This window comes from Tamandua tetradactyla, chromosome 1, assembly GCF_023851605.1.
Source record: "Tamandua tetradactyla isolate mTamTet1 chromosome 1, mTamTet1.pri, whole genome shotgun sequence".
In the NCBI taxonomy this organism is placed as follows: Eukaryota; Metazoa; Chordata; class Mammalia; order Pilosa; family Myrmecophagidae; genus Tamandua; species Tamandua tetradactyla.
Genome location: NC_135327.1, coordinates 45,073,642 through 45,091,453, shown reverse-complemented (window position 1 = coordinate 45,091,453; position 17,812 = coordinate 45,073,642). Strand labels below are relative to the sequence as shown.

General features: G+C 36.1%; 1 protein-coding gene and 1 pseudogene across 3 annotated transcripts in view; one reads left to right on the top strand and one right to left on the bottom strand.

Annotated features, from left to right (window-relative positions):
• Positions 1-17,812, top strand: part of MACROD2 (mono-ADP ribosylhydrolase 2) — a 2,249,967-nt gene that overhangs the window by 1,770,763 nt on the left and 461,392 nt on the right. The window lies entirely within an intron of this gene.
• Positions 15,995-16,711, bottom strand: LOC143678311 (secretion-regulating guanine nucleotide exchange factor pseudogene; annotated as a pseudogene).

The window sequence follows — 17,812 nt, the reverse complement described above, 5'->3', positions numbered from 1 at the left end:
CAGGGGATATGGGTGAGGCATCACTAGCCTCTGCCTCCAATGGAGTAGTTGTATCCTTCTCAGAATTCATATTCATACACTTTTTGCTGCTTTGAGTTTAGCTAATGGAATGTAATCTCATTCTTTTTATGAAATAATTCAAAAATAAATGTTTTCATCATTGAAACAAATTCTCTCCCAATGTGTATGAGGAGATGTTCCCCTGAGGGAACAACATCTCTTAAAGGGAAGATTTTTATTGTCTTTTTTTTTAAATAAAATAATAATTGCTATCAATTTAATTTTGGAACAACATTACCTTTCAATGTTTAGATTCCAGCACAGATTGCATCTTCATGCTATGAGTAATCCAGGCACTGATGAATTCAGATCACATTTCAGTAAGAAATTTTTGTTGTACATGGACAGTGTGTGTGTGTGTTCTCATATAACATGTATCTGTCTGGAAGCAAAATAGTTATTGATTAAAAAATAAGTAGTATAATAATATAAACTGTGTACAAGTAAGCAGATTGTTGTCACTAATTTTCTATATCCTAGAGATATGTAATTTTGATAAACATAGCTGCCAAGTCTGTCTAATATCTCCATTGAGTGTGCAGGTGAGGAACTAGAAGCTATGAGTAAATTCACTTTCAGAGATACAGATACTGCTATAGAGCACGCCCCAGGCTAGGGGTGAGATACACAGGTATGGAGGGGGTTGGGGCTTTGCTGTTAAAATCTATCTTGAGTAGTAAGGTCTCAACTCAGAAATCTTTTACAACTCAGTTTAGCAAGTTATCTGCCTATCTATTATCTACCTCTCTATTTTTCTGTTTCTCTAGCTAGACAGCTATTATCTATCATATAAATGGATAGCGATAGATAGACATACATATAGTTGACAACTGTACTGTTGTGTTTAGTAGTAGTATGTGAAACTAATGTCAAAGGAGATAATCTCCCTGAATTTAATGAAAACATATTGTCCTCAATCATTTTAGCCATCGTTCTAGATGGTGACTAAAGCTCTGCTGTAACAGTATCGACTATGTATAGACAGAGATTGGCAAACTATAGCCCACAGGCCAAATAAAGCCCTCTATTTTTGTACATATAATTTTACTGGTACTCAACCATACCCATTCTTTTATGTACTGTTTTGGCTGATTTCCCATCACAATGGCAGAGTTGAATTGTTGCTTTGGGGTCCATACACTGTAAAACCTAAACTATTTGTTGTCTGGTCCTTGACAGGAAAAGGTTACCAATCTCTGGTCCTTGATATAGAAGATTATTATAGAATACATTTTTATTTTAAGCACTGGGTACCAACAATTAAATTATTTTTTCCCAAACTTAACTAGCTATGAAAAATATAGTCCTGTAGAGCCCAGGAGCCTATAGATCCTGATTTAGTTATTTCTTATACGTCATTGTTGTAAGCAATTGCTGATAGTTTATCTTCTTCTTAAAAGTCCCTTCAATATGGTTCTTTCTACTTCTGGCAGTTTCTGTTTTCCTTTTTTCCCCCGTTCTTTTCTCTCTGTTTAAATATGTTGAATATCAGGGAAAACCCTTTTTTTTGGCTGAATCTAAGAAATGGACCTTTTATAGATCAGCTTGCATTGTATTATTCTAGGCCAGAAAGGTAGGAAGAAAGGCATGGGAGGTGGGTGGATAATTGAGAGTCAAAGAAGCACCCAAGTTCAGAGAGGGCCCCAAAGTGCTTAGGAGATGAGGAGGTAAAGCAGCTGAGGATATGATACACAGGTGGGTGAGAAAGTGTGGAATACAGACAACAATTCATCTGGTTTGCAAGGCAGAATTCAGATGCATTCTGGCACTGCTTCTCAGCTCTAGGGAATTAAAGAGAAAACAAAAGTAGCCAGGTAAGGTTTAGTGGTCAGTGAGCAGAAATATGGAAAACTCATTAACTATTTAAGGGTAAAAGAGGCTGAGTTAATCTACCTTGGGAGATAAAAGATAAAATGGTTTGATATAATGTTTCTACTATTTATATCAATTATGATATAAAATAAGCACTTACTAATTGATATATTGATATATATATATATATATATATATATATATATATATATATATATACATAAAATCATAGGGAATGGCTGTGTAAGAAGTTTTTAGTTGCATATAACAGAAACCCAAGAACAAGATAATGGAAACGAGGTATCTTTATATGGTTCATAGAATCCAAGGAAGAGTTCTACAACCAAACCTCAGAAATTCAAGGCTGCTGATGGTCTCAAGATGAAGGCATTGAGGGTCCTGGTTTCTATGTGGATTCTCTCTCTACATCTTATATGTGAGCTTCCTTATCTCTCCTTTGCCTTGCCTTTTCCCCTTAGCTGTGAACCTTGTAGATCACAGCTTGTGAAATTTATGTCACAGCCTCAGTCTCTGTAAAGAGGATGACCTCAAGCTCTCTTTATGATTTCAGGGAAGAAAAAATCCCAGGAATGAGATTTATTGGCCCAGCTTGAGTCAGGTATAAGTTTTGGGCCAGACATTTTGGTCCAGTGAGTGAAGTCATGGAGTGATATTATTCACATGCATTAATAGTATAGATAGAAGAAGGAGCAATAATTAGCAAAGGGGAAATGGAAAAAAAATCCAAGTAACTGCTGTATTATAGCTTTATTTCTACTTAGAAAAATCCAGGAAAACAGTTCAATCTGCAATATAAGGGATTTAGCTTCTAGAGATGTTACATTATCCTGACATTAATGCTTATTGCATATTGGTATATGTTACTGAAAGAAGCAGTAAAATATCTTTTCTTAGAAGTTTACAAAAATAGAAGTGATTTTTCATCACTTGAAATGCAAACAGCTTTCAAAATGGATTAGACCACAGAAATTTTGTCTGATGTACAAACTCCTGATAAGGCACTGCTGTTTTCGCCAGCTAACTCCTCTCACATACAGCCTTTTGGTGCTATTCAACAAGTATTTATTACTTGTAAAATTACAAGGCATTAGGCTAAACTGTGAAGGCTACACAGTGAATAGACACAGTCCTGTCTCTACTGGGTTTGCATTCTTTTCTGGAGATGTAGAAAATTGTAAATGACTCTGATATGTGGTTGGTTAAGGTGAGTGTCACAGTGATGATTCACATACATTGCTATGAGGTTTTCAAGGAAATGAGGGGAGTCAAGAAAGAAAGAGCAAGATGGTGGGGGGGGGGCGGGATGCTGACAGAAGAATAAGGAGAGAAAAAGACCTCTGTGGCTTGAAATGTTCTTTGACAATCCATGAGAATTTAATTGTAGAACTGGGTAAAAGGCATTTGGGGCAGAAGGAATGGAATGATAGGTAATTTGGAGCATGCTCAGGGAAGTAGCAAGTCATCCTTTTAGATGGAAAACTATGGTGCAAATAAGAAAAAAAACTAATAATAAAGATTAAAAGAAAGTCTTGAATACTGAGTTGAAAATTTTGAGCAAGATGTAATATGATTCACTCCATGTTTTAGGAAGATTAATATGGTGACTGGATGAAACATGCAATGCCAAGGAGAAGGGGTCAAAGTTTGGAAAGGTGAGCTTGAAAGTCATTGCCAAAGCTGTATGAGAAAGGCTGAGTACTTAAACTGGGTGAGGGTAGCAGAAATGGAAAGAATACATGTGAGAGGGTATAACATATAGAGCTGATTGATAATGGATTTTTCTGTATTGTATGATTTCACTATACTAAGCATTTTTCAGAAAATGACATTCATTGCTTTTCTTGTTCCTTAGAATGGAGACTTTTATTTACATATGAATTAAGCATTCACATCTCCCAAGTAAGTAGGTCAGGTTTAATCTCTATTTTGCACATGAGGAAACAGATTTAGAGCAGTTGAACAACTAGCCCAAAGGCAGGCAGCTAGTAATCTGCTGAGTGGGTATGTGAAACCTGGATGTCCAACTCCAAAGCCCATGCTCTTAACCACACACACATTGTCCCTAACTGAAGTGTAGAGGAGAAAGGACAAGAATGAGAAATGATTCTTGCCTTTTCCTAGTCAGTTGGAGGGTATTCCAGTTGGGTTGTTTATCACTGCATAATAAGCTACCCCAAACTTAGTAGCTTAAAAAGAACAACCATGATTTTGTCCACCAGGAATTTGGAGGGCTCGTCTTCTATTATTCAAGACACGGACAGAGTTTCACATGGTGGTATTCAGCTGGAAGGAGGAAGATAGCTTCGCTCACCTGTATGTCTTGAAATAGAGATAACAGAAAGTCTTGGCTGAGCTGGAATATTTCCCAAGGCCCCTATTCATGGCCTCTCCAGCAAGATTGTCTCAGGCAGTTGGTAGATTACTTTTACCTGTTTTTCACTTTCTATAAATGGAATCATATAGTATGTACTCTGGTGTCTGATTTCTTTTACTTAGCATTATATCTGTGATATTCATCTGTTTTGTATAGTAACACTGTCAACATGGCATAATTTATTTATCCATTCTATTAATGAATATTTGGGTAGTTTCCAGTCTGGGTTATTATGAAGAGTGCTGATATTAATATGCTTGTATATGTCTTTTAGCCAAATATGTTTATATTTTGGTTGTTTATATACCTAGAAGTCCAATTTCTGGGCCATAGGCTATGCTTATGCCAGCTTTAACAGCTTCCCAAGTGGTTTTTAAAAATTTTCTTCCCAACAATTCTCAGCAATGTATGAGTATTCCCAGTTACTTCACAGCAGTGGGTAGTATCAAGTCTTATTAATTTTAACCATTTTAGCTCTTTTGTTGGAACTGTTTGGGTGTAGAGTAACCCAGGCTCAAAATAGTAGGGGGTGGGCTTCCATGCTTGTTTTTCATCTGTCATTTTATACACAGCTAACTCTTCATACTCTCAGGACACAAATGTGACATGGCTGCCTGATTATCCTGTTTAGGTCTTTCCTTCTTCTGCAGTCCTTCTGTAGAAGCTTTGAGGAAATGTTTCAAGTGAACTTTAGATACAAATAACCTCTCCTGACATCTTATTGGTGGTCTTTCCACATATTTAAGCCGAGAGGCATTCCTTTTCTTTTTATGTAATTGTACCTGTATAAGAGGATCCCAACATTTATTATTGTGCTACTATATGAAGAAGAAAAAAAAAAACTTTCATTTAAAAATATGCTTACTGTTTGGTTTTTGGATATTATTGAGCTTCTTCAGATTTCATTTAACCTTTTCTGATATGTTTCTTTTCTAAATATGAGACTTAAAAATAAATTTTGATTCAGCTGCTAGAAAGTCATAAAGAAAAATGATCTACACATGGAGATACAGACTTGACGGCAGGTGTCTCCAGTGACTGTAGACCCAGAAGTGTTATGTTACATATGACCCTGCTAGAAGCAGTGCTTTGAAGGGATTTGGTAATGTGGGAATGGCCAAGCTATTTATTTTTCCTGTGCAAAACCTCTTGCTCTCCTGATTTCTTATTTCTCGGCTTTTCTCTTCCATTTCTTTCCAGGACTGTGATAAGGACTGTGCTGGTTTGAAACTGTTAAGTACCCCAGAGAAACTCTGCTCTTTTAATCCAATCTTATGGGAGCAGACCTATTATTGAGTGGGACCTTTTGGGTAGGTTTTTTTCCATGGAGATGTGACTCTGCCTGTTCAAGGTGGGACTTAATCTGCTAGCTGGAGTCCTTTAAGAGAGCTGAGAGAATTTAGAGAAGCTAAAAGACAAAATACCCCAGCACAGGCCAGAAGGACCCATAGGAGCTAAGAATGTCATTTTGAAATCAATCCAGGAGAGAAGGGTTAGATGTCACCATGTGCCTTTCCATGTGACAGGAGCCCAGACGCAACCAGCCTTTCTTCAATAAAGATATCCTCTTATTGGTGCCTCAATTTGAACATTTCTATGACCTTAGAATTGTAACTTGTAACTTAATAAATCCCCTTTCTAAGAGTCAATCCATTTCTGATATATTGTATTCTAGTAGCTTTAGCAAAACGAAACAAGGACATATAACATAGGGAAAGCAGTTGGGGCACTGTCCAGAACATAGTGATGATGGCGATGATGCTGTTGATGATGATGCTAATAGATGAGATAATAAGATCTACCCCTTAAGAATATTTGTGGGTATGAAATTAATCAGATTAACCTATTATAAAGTATTCTCTAGATAGTTTGCCTATGAAGTAAGTGGTTCTCAGACAGAGATTTAGAAGAATCCAGGCCAAAGAATAAATGAAGCATGCAAAATGATATAGCAAGAGCCAAGGTACCCTTGGCTCTTCATGCACCCTTCTTGGAATATGATAATTTAAATTTTCCTGGACTTACTACAAAAAGATTCTGCATCCTAACTCAATCAATTTTGAATATATTTTTTTCCTCCCAAACAAATGTGCCCTGACTTGAACAGTCTGTTAAGTATACATGTCATATGTTGTAGTAGTTTTTATGACCCTCTCAACTCTACAGCTAGATTATAAAATCATCAAGGGCAAGGCTGTCTCTTATGCATCTTTGTATTCTGACTTGTACTTAGCACAGGTTGGAGAAATGTCATGTTACCCTGCTGATTAAGTTCATTAAAGATTCAGGTTGTATAACTATCCTAATGGGGAATGGAGAATAAATTCTGCAAGTGAATTTAATGGTAATGAAAGTATCAACAGCAAATATGGATGGCCTTTAGCCATCCACAAAATGCAAGGGAGAAAGTGTTCTTTTTCCAACTCTTTCTGAATTATCCTCAACTAAAGTCTCATTTCAGGAGATATGTGCTATTGGTTGTTCTGTTATACATTCATGCTCAGCCTTGGTGTGAAACCTCCAACTGAGTTGGAAGATCCAAAGTATGGGGTAGAGTGTTTAAAGAAGAAACACAAAATAGTTCCAACAGAATGTCGGGTTCATCCTGTGTGAGCTTCATTCATGGATCATAGAGTCATCTGCTCAACAGATCACTGTGGATATGATTGCAAATTCCACATGAAAGAATTTTTATAGGAAGCTCTGCCTTTCTGAGTACATGACTAAAAATTATCTCGTTGAGGAAAACTACTTAATGCCAAACTCTGATTCACTGTTTTTAAGAGTGGCAAACTACCAAACAGGAGGGATATGTTGTGCAAAGATATTCCATCCCCTACAGAAGAGGAAAGATGCTGCCAAGTGCTTACAGTGGGAGATCATACTCCCTTTTGGTTTCCTAAATACATATTGTAAGATCTACCTGTGCCAATGGCCTAATGAATATGAAGTAGATGCTAAGCTATGACACTAGGACCAGAATTAAATACTGGGAACAGAATTTACTACAGGTGATTATTCCTTTAATGAACAAAGGGAGATTCATTATCACATGTTTTTTCATCATGGAAAGATGATTTTTAATCTGAAAACATCCCTCCAAGCCTTGCTATAAGGCCCCAGAGATGCATCCTAAAAGCCATCAAAACAAAAGACAGAAAGATATTATCCATTGCCAGGTGTTGGGGCCTGTGGCAGGACTTGTGAGGGACTCAGATTTTTCTACCTTGTACAATTACACTTATTTCTTCCCTATTTGGAGCCACATTTTGAGCGTCAAGCCTCAGGGGAACATCTTGTGTATTCTTTTGACTGCCAAGCACTAGTTCCTAAACTTTGCTGGAACCACCTGGAAATACTTAAAATATCTAAAATGTCTGGCTCTCACCCTTAGACTTTTTTTATTGGAGAGGTTATAGATTTATAGAATAATCATGCTGAAAATACAGAGTTCCCATATGTATACCCCTCATACATGCAGTTTTCCCTATAACCCCAAATTTGCATTTCTTTGATTGTATGAGTCAGGGTTTTCTAGGGAAAAAGAACCAATAGGAGCTATCTGTAAATAGTATGAGATTTTATAAAAGGTTCTAACACAATTATGGGGATGCACAAGTCCAATTCTGTAGGGCAGACTGCAAGCTGGCACTCAGATGAAGATCTTTGATGAATTCCTCAGGAGAGGCTGGCTTGCTGAAGTAGAGACAAAAGTTCTCTCTTCTGACAGTTGAAGTCATCACCTCTCCCTTAAAAGCCATCAACTGATTGGATCAAATGTCTCTCATTATGGAAGACACTCCCTTTAGATGATCATAGATGTAATCAACCATAGATATGATCAAATGACTGATGATTTAAATCCACAAAATGTCCTTGCAGTAATGATTAGGCCAGTGCTCACTTGACCAGACAACTGAGTACTATCACCTGGCCAAGTTGACACATGAACATAACATCACTGTGGTATGTTTGCTACGATTGATGAAACAATATTATTACATATATTCTATAACCATATTCTTAATGTATTATTCTATAACTGTATTTTATAGCTTATATTGGGGCCCACTGTTTGGGTTGTACAGTATTATGTTTTTTGTTTTTCTTAAAAAATACTTTATTCTCCTAACATATATAAAATCTAAAATTTTCCCTTTTATCCACATTCAAATATATATTCAGTGGCATTAATTACATTTGCAATACTGTGCTACCATCACCACCATCCATTACCAAAATTTTCCATCGCCCAAACAGAAATTGTACCAATTAGCCATTAACTTCCCATTCTCTACCTGTAGTCTGGCCCCTGATAACATGTATTCTAGTTTCTGACTCTATGAGTTTCCTTATTTTAATTATTTCATATTAAAGACCTCATACAATATCTGTACCTTTGTGTCTGGCTTATTTCACTTAATATCTTAATATGATATCTTCGAGGTTTAACCATGTTGTCACATGTGCCAGAACTTCATTTTTTTCTTTTTTAGCAGCTGAATAATATCCCATTGTATGCTTTCACATCTTGGTTATCCATTAATCTGTTAATGGACAATTGGGTGGCTTTCTTCTTTGGCAATTGTGAATAATGACACTATGAACATCTGTGTGCAAATATCTATTCAAATTCTTACCTTCAATTATTTTAGACGTATACCTAGAATAGATTTGCTGAGTTATGTGGTAATTCTATAATTATCTATCTGAGGAAACACTAAACCATTTTCCAAAACAGCCACACCATTTTACAAATCCATCAACAATGAATGAGTGTTTCTATTTCTCCACATCCTCTCCAACACTTGTAATTTAATTTCCTTCTTTTTCTTTTTAATAGTAGCTATATGTGGTGATTTGGAGAAACAGGTTCTTAAATTCAATCCATCCCCAGGGTGTTACCTGCTGTAAGTAGGACCTTTTGATGAAATTACTTCAGTTTAGGTATGCTCCATCTCAATCAGGAAGGTCTTAATCTTATTACTATGTAGTCCTTTATAAGCAGTATGAAATTCAGACATAAAGAAAATGCCATGGAAAACAAGAAGCTGAAATTCAGTGGCACCTAGAAGAGACCAGGGATGCTACCATGTGCATTGCCATATGACAGAGGAGCCAAGGTCAAAGACTGCCAGCAGCCAGCCCCTAGTACCAGTCTTTGGGAAGAAAACATCAACTTTATGACATCTTTTTTTTGACATTCTCTTAGCCTCAAACCTGTGAGCTAATTCCCATAGTTTAAAGTAACCTATTGGGATGATATTTGCTTGAACAGCCAAGAAAACTTAAACAGATTTATTTAGGAAGTGTGAAATTGTATCTTATTGTGATTTTTTATTTGCATTGTCCTTATGACATCTTTACTCATGCTTCTTGGCCATTTGTATATCTTCTTTGGAGAAATGTCTGTTCACAACTTTTGCCCCTGTCTAAATTGGGTTATTTGTCTTTTTGTTTTTGAGTTTTAGGATTTCTTTATATATTCAGGATACAAACCTTTAATATATACGAGGTTTCCAAATATTTTCTCCCTTTCTGTAAGTTGTCGTTTTACATCTAGAATGAAGTACCTTTGAATGTAAGTTTTTAATTTTGATGAATTTGCATTTGTCCATTTATTTTTTTGTTGCTCATGCTTTGAGTATAAAGTCTAAGAGACCATTGCATAACACAAAAGAAACCATTGCATAACACAAGGTCCTGAAGATGCTTCACTTTCTTCCAGTAGTTTGTAGTTCTGAGTCTTATATTTATTTAGTTATTTGAACCATTTTGAGTTAGTTTTTGTATACAGCATGAAGTAGGCATCCACTTTTATTCTTTCATATATGGGTATTCACTTTTCCATACACCATTTATTGAAGAGAATATTCTTTCCCAATTGAGTGGATTTGGAATCCTGGTCAAAAATCATTTTGTCATAGACATGAGGGTTTACTTTTGAACTGTCAATTCAATTTCCTTGGTCTGTGTGTCTGCTATTATGTCAGTACCATGCTGATTTGGTTACTGTTGTTTTATAATAAATTTAAAAATCAGGGCATATGCCTCTTCTAACTTTGTCCATCTTTACAGGATGGTTTCAGATATTAGGACCTCCTTACATTTCAATATAAATTTGAAGATTGGCTTTCCATTTCTTCAAAGTAAGCTGTTGGAATTTTTATTTGGATTGCCTTAATATGTAAATCACTTTTTGTAGACTTGGTACCTTAACAATATTTAGTCTTCCACTCCATGAACATGGACTGTTCTTTCATTTATTTAGGTCTTCTTCGATTTCTTTTAGCAGTGTTTTATAGTTTTCCATGTATTTAACTTTTTTTTAAATCCATGTGTTTAACTTTTGATTTAGCCTTTACATCCTTGGTTAAATTTACTCCTAGATATTTGGGTTTTTTAGTTGCAATTGTAAATGGATATTTGGTCTCAATTTAATCTCATGATGGTTCTTTACTAATATATAGAAAAACTACTGATATTTATGTATTTATCTCATACCTGACCACTTTGCTGAATTTTTTAATTAGCTGTAATAGCTTTGTTGTGAATTGTTCAGGATTTCCTAATGTAGGAACATGTCATGGGCAAATTGACAAGGTTTTACTTCTTCATTTCAAATTTGGATGACTTTTTTTTTCTTGCCTAATTGCTCTGGCTAGCACTTCAAATACAATGTTGAATAATAGTCTTTTCCTGATCTTAAAGGGAAAGCTTCAGTCTTTCATCATTGAGTATGATGTTAGCATGTAAGCTGTGGGCTTTGTTTTTTTTTCCAGATATGCCCTTTACCATGTTGAGGAAGTTTCCTTCTATTCCTAGTTTTTTAAGAGTTTTTTATTTTAGTTTAGTTTTTGCATGGGCAGGCACTGGGAATTGAACCTGGGTCTCCGGCATGGCAGGTAAGACACTGCCTGCTGAGCCACTGTGGCCTGCCCTTTGAGGGTTTTTTTTAACCAAGAAGAAGTGTTGGATATGTCAAATGCCTTTGCTGCAGCAAATAAAATCATAGTGTTCTTTCTTTTCTTTCCTTTTCTTTTCTTTTCTTTCCTTCCTTCCTTCCTCTCTTCATTTCCATTAATGTGGTTATCACACAAATAGATATTCTCATGTTAAGCCACCTTTGTATACCTAGGATAAATCCCACTGACTGTGATGTACAATTCTTTTAATATACAGTTGTATTGTTTGCTAATGTTATCTTGAGGATTTTTGCATCTATATCTGTAAGAGGTATTGGTCTTCAATTTTATTTTCCTGTGGTGTTTTCGTATGGCTTTGCTTTGAGGATGATGTTGACCTTTTAGAGTGAGCTATATGGAGTTACCTCCTCTTCAATATTTTGGAAGAGTTTGAGAAGGTTTGGTGATAATTCATGAAATGCTGGCAAAATCACCAGTGAAGCCATCAGAGCCTTAGCTTTTCTTTGTTGGGAGGTTTTTGATTCACTGTCTTTGCTTGTTATTGGTCTATTATGATCTCCTATTTCTTCTTGAGTTAATGTAGGTAGTTTGTATGTTTCTAGGAATTTGTTCATTTCATCTTGGTCATCTAATTTGTTGGTGTACCTAGTATGTTGTTCACAATATCCTCGTATCCTTTTTGTTTCTGGGGGATTAGTTGTAATGGCTAATCTGACTTCTAATTTTAGTTATTTGCATCCTCTCTCTCTCTCTGTCTCTCTCTCTCTCTCTCCCTCTTTTTTTTTGTCAGCCTAGATAAAGATTTGCACATTTTATTGATCTTTTCAATGAACAAACTTTTGGTTTTATTAATGGTTTCTATGTTTGTTTGTTTTTTTTCCCTCTATTTCATTTATTTCTATTCTAATTATTTCTTTCGTTCAGCTTGCTTTGGAGTTAGCTTTCCCTTTTTCAGTTTCTCTAATTGTAAGGTTAGGTCTGTTATTTGAGATCTTTCTTCTTCTTTGAATGGGAGCATTTAGAGCTAAACATTTCCCTTTCAGCACTGCCTTTGCTTTATGTAAGTATGTAAGTATGCTAAGTTGTGGTTTAGTTTTAATTTGCCTCAAGGTTTTTCCTAGTGTTCCCCTTGTGATTTCTTCTTTAATCCATTGATTGTTTAAGAATATGTTGTTTAATTTCCACAAAATTGTGAATTTTCTAGTTCTCCTTCTGTTATTTCTAGCTTCATTACATTGATGTCACTGAAAACATATTGTGTGATTTCAACATATTAAAGTTTATGTAGACTTTTTTTGTGGCCTGACCCATTTTACCCTAGAGAATGATCCATGTGCACTAGAGAAGAATGTGTGTTCTGCAGTTATTGAATGAAGTGTTGCATGAGTCTGTATATTATGATCGGCTAGGTTAAGTTGGTTTATAGTATCATTTAAGTCTTCTATTTCCTTATTGATCTTCTGTCTAGAAGTTCTATGCATTATTGAAAAGGGTGTATTAAAGTATTCCACTCTTATATAGATCTGCTGAATTCTCCCTATCAATCTGTCAGTATTTCATTCGTATTTTTGGGCTCTGCCATTTGTGCATTTATATTTATAATTGTTATGTCTTCTTATTGAATTGATCTATGTATCAATATACAGTAATCTTCTTTACCCTCATAACGGTATCTTACTTAAAGGCTATTTTACCTGATATGAGTATAGCTATCCCAGCTTTCTTTTGGTTGCTGTTTGCATATATATTTTTCCATCCTATCACTTTCAGCCTACTTGTGTTTTTGAATTTAAAGTGAGTTTCTTGTTAGTAGTATATAGTTCAATCATGCCATTTTATCCATTTTGCTAATCTCTACATTTTTACTGTAGTCCATTTACATTTATAGCAGCTACTGATAATACAGGACATTCTTCTGCATTTTGCAGTTTAGGCTTTATAAATCTTAGATGTTTTCCGTCCCTCAATTCTTCCATTACTTCCTACTTTCATATTTATTTTATTTTCTATACTATTTTGAGTCCTTTCTCATTTATTTCTGTAAATATTTTTCATATATTTTGTTGTGTTATATGGGATTTAAATTTAATGTCCTACATCTGTAAAAATAACATTGAAATTGACACCAACTTAATTTCAATAACATACACAAACACTGTTCCTATAACCCTCTGTCCATGCACCTTATATATCCTCATACACTGTATGTTCAAAACCATAGATTTATCATTACATTTTATGCCTTTGAATTTTAGAAACTTTAAGTAGTAAAAAGTAGAATTATCTACCAAAAAGTGCAAAACAATAGTACTGGCATTTGTAATTACTCACATGATTATCTTTAACATAAGTATTTATTTTGTTACACCACTTCAATCTGCTGTCCAGCGACCTTTCTTCTCAGTCTGAAGGGACTCCCTTTAGCATTGCTTGTAGGGCAGGTATAGTGGTTTCAGAGTCCTTTAGGGTTTATTTGTTGTTATTGTTCTGGGAATGTATTTTTCCCCCTAATTTTTGAAAGACAGTTTCACTCAATATAAAATTCTGGGTTGGCAGTTGTTTTCTTTCAGCACTTTAAATATTTCTTCCCTCTGTCTTCCCTCTGTTTTTTTTCTTTTTTCTTCCTGATGAGAAATTGACAATCTTATTTTGATTGTTTGAAAAACACATTGCTTTTCTCTTGCAGCTTTCTGAACTCTCTCCTAGTCCTTGGCATTTGTAAGTTTGACTATTATGTGTCTGGGCACTATTATATTTGAGTTTTCCTGTTTGGGATTTATTGGGTCCCCTGAATGGACATATCCATGTGTTTTCTTAAATTTGGAAGGTTTTCTGCCTTTATTTCTTTGAATGTTCCTTCTGCCCCTTTCTTTCTTCCTTCTCCTCCTGAGACTCCCATTACATATATGTTGGTTTACTCAATGGTATCCAACAGGTCTATTGGACTCTGTTTGCTTTTCTATTTTTCTTTTATTTCTGCTGTTCAGCCTGAATTATTTCCATCATCTTGTCTGTAGTTTCACTAATTCTTTTTCTACGAACCTCAAACTGCTAATGAAACTCTCTAGAGAAGTTTTCATTTCAGTTATTGTGGTCTTCAACTCCAATATTTCTGTTTGGCTGCTCTTTAAAATTTGTCATTACTGAGATCCTCATATTGTTCATTTATCATTTTCCTAACGTTTTCCACTTCTTTCTCCATGTTTTCTTTTAACTCCTTGAGCATAGTAAGGATCATTTTTTTTTAAAAAGTCTTTGTCCGAGTCTTTTTAAAAGTTATGCCCCAAGTCTGGTTTTACTCATTGATGGTTTCTAGATTTTTATCTTGTTGCTATGGAAGGGACATAATTCCATGTTTCTTGGAATGTCTTGCAATTTTTTGTTTTGCACACTGTATACTTTAATATATTAAAATGTTAACTTTGGGATTTAGTCCCTGAGGTGTCTGGTTCTTAAGGTTGTATTCAACTACTTATGTGGAAGAGATTTCCTTGGGTTCCATGAGCTAACAAAAATAAACCAATACAAAAAAAAAAAACCATAAAAAAAAAACAAAAACACCTCACAATTTTTTCAAATTGACTGTGTTAACTGGTGCTTTCCTTCATAATTTAGGCTTCCTAATCAATGTATCATCCCTAGGTGAATGTGAAGTTCAGGAACTTCTCCCTCCTTTCTGAGCCTGCGTCTTTTCTGTGCTTGTGTTTGCTTGTGACCTTAGAAATTCCCGTTTACAGGAATTCAAATGTCTCCTCTACTCCCTATGAAATAAGCTTTCTTCCCTGTGGGTGTTCAATTGTATGCTTAAAGCAGACAGTCCTTTGTTCCAGGCCACTTTGATAAATGATTTCTTACACTGCTTTAGCTGTCAGCAAGCTGCTTCTACCTGATGGGCATTTTCTGGGAGAATGAAACAGAAATAAGTTTCCTGTTTCAGTCTTTCAGGCTGCCACTTGATAAGTTGATACTGACATACAGGTACTGCAGTATTCACCTAGAGGTTACTTTGCTCTCTCTAAAACAGAGCCAGGGATCCACAATGAGAGTGCAGGCTTGGCCAATCCCACAGCGGGAAGGAAATAGGGTAGAGACCAGCAGGGATGCTATGATCTTCTCCTGCCATTTTTAAAGCTATGTTTTCTTGATTTAGCACTTTCCCACTTACTACATCCCTTAAACTGTTTTCTAGAATTCTGAAGAAGATGGTTCTACCAGATTTTGCTAGTTGTTCAAAGATTCTATGGTGGTACAGAATGCTGGATCATTTTATATTACCATCTTGTTCAACCAGCTTCCTACCCCCAGAATTTTTTGTCGCTAGCAAAAATCACATTTTAAAAGGTACACTGTCACATTGACCCCCTTTTGTGCACCTGTCAGATTGGCCTTGGGTTGAAGTTTATAATTTTCTGTCCCAATTTCTCTTTTTCCTGGGATTTCTAAGATTTGCTATCTTTGGTGGTAATCTAGGGAAGGGTCAGTAACTCTGAGACCCTAGCCCAGTGCAGAGAGGAGTGCAACTGGCCAGCCCAACACCCCACAAGAAGTCTTGATGGCAACCTCACAATCTGCACTGGCGTAGGTGCCTAGAATTGCTTTGGGTGACATGCTTGCACGTGCAATCCACCTTCCAGCCCCAAGATAACAGGCCCCACCAGTCATTGCCAGATGATGCTTTAAGGCACATGGTTGTTCCTCTTAAATATGCAGAAGAAAGAAATGTTGTTCTGTGGTCTCAAACAGAGGAAGAATACATCCTGCTTTTCTAGATTCTAGCCTTCATGAGCTTCTGACTTTCTCCCTAGGTGACATCTGCCTGGCCCCAGGTAAGCATCTTGCCAGTTTCTGTTTGTGTCATTCACTCGGACAGCAGTGATGTTTTCATTTTGAAAACAATATACTTCTAAGGAAAGCAACCTGGGTTGCCAGTTGTTCATGTTTGTTGCTCCCCCAGACATACAGCTCCCCTGCATCTGCTAATGAAGCTGAGAGATCTTAGCCAGTAAGAACAAATCTTGCTTTAGTTTCTAGAAGCTAACACATGCCTCAGCTCAGGGGCAGTACACACAGCTTTGTCTCAGGAGCTCAATGGTTTGGGGAGCCACATATCTTCAAGGTCTAAGATAAACTTACAACCAAATGAGTTTGATCCACATAATGGAACTTGATCATTTTTTGTGAGTATAATGGTAAAATTCTAGCCACAGGCCACCTATTGGATGGGACAGCCAAGGAGGGACATGCCAGGAGGTAAAATAGAGAACAGCCTTTCTGTGACCAAGCCCCAGTTGCCCATCTTTGTTTAAGCTACAAACAAAAAGACTTCCTCCTTCTGTAATATCTGCAGAGTGGTGCCCTCCTCCTGTAGTCCTGATTTACCCAGGTTGACAGAGCCATGCAGTTAGTAGCACAAAAGCCCATCTTTTTTAGGGCTGAAGCCAAGTTGCCCATAGCTTTTCCCACCCCACGCATATAGCCCTTTCAGGGTAGCCTCCAAGTCACAAGGCCAATGTTCCATTAGGAGACACTCCACAGATGCAGCAAGGAAGGGCTTGGCTGGGAAGAAGCTGAGGTGGAAAGGAAGCCAGCTGGAGGGCCTACCCCCAGATATTTTGCTTTCATTGGTCTGGGTGTGCTTTGAGACTGGGAATTTTTGAGTTTGGCTTATTCTGAAATTCTTTTTTTTTTTTTTTTTTTTTAATTTTTTTTATTAATCAAAAAAAAGAAAAGAAATTAACACAACATTTAGAAATCATTCCATTCTACAAATGCACTCAGTAATTCTTAGTATCATCACATAGATGTATGATCATCATTTCTTAGTACATTTGCATCGATTTAGGAAAAGAACTAGCAAAACAGCAGAAAAAGATATAGAATGTTAATATAGAGAAGAGAATTAAAATAATAATACTAATAATATATATATATATAAAAAGGAAAAAGAAAAAAAACAAAAACAAAACATACAAACACACAAACAAACAAACAAAAAACCATATTTCAGGTGCAGCTTCATTCAGTGTTCCAACCTAGTTACATTACACTTAGGTATTATTGTGCTGTCCATTTTTGAGCTTTTGTATCTAGTCCTGTTGCACAGTCTGTATCCCTTCAGCTCCAATTACCCATTATCTTACCCTGTTTCTAACTTCTGCTGGTCTCTGTTACCAATGATATATTCCAAGCTGATTCTCGAATGTCGGTTCACATCAGTGGGACCTTACAGTATTTGTCCTTTAGTTTTGGGCTAGACTCACTCAGCATAATGTTCTCTAGGTCCATCCATGTTATTACATGCTTCATAAGTTTAGTCTGTCTTAAAGCTGCATAATATTCCATCGTAGGTATACGCCACAGTTTGTTTAGCCACTCGTCTGTTGATGAACATTTTGGCTGTTTCCATCTCTTTGCAATTGTAGATAATGCTGCTATAAACACTGGTGTGCAAATGTCCGTCTGTGTCTTTGCCCTTAAGTCCTTTGAGTAGATACCTAGCAGTGGTATTGCTGGGTCGTAATCCATTCTGCCATTCTATGTCTTTTGATTGGGAAATTCAGTCCATTAACTTTTAGTGTTATTACTGTTTGGATAATATTTTCCTCTACCATTTTGGCTT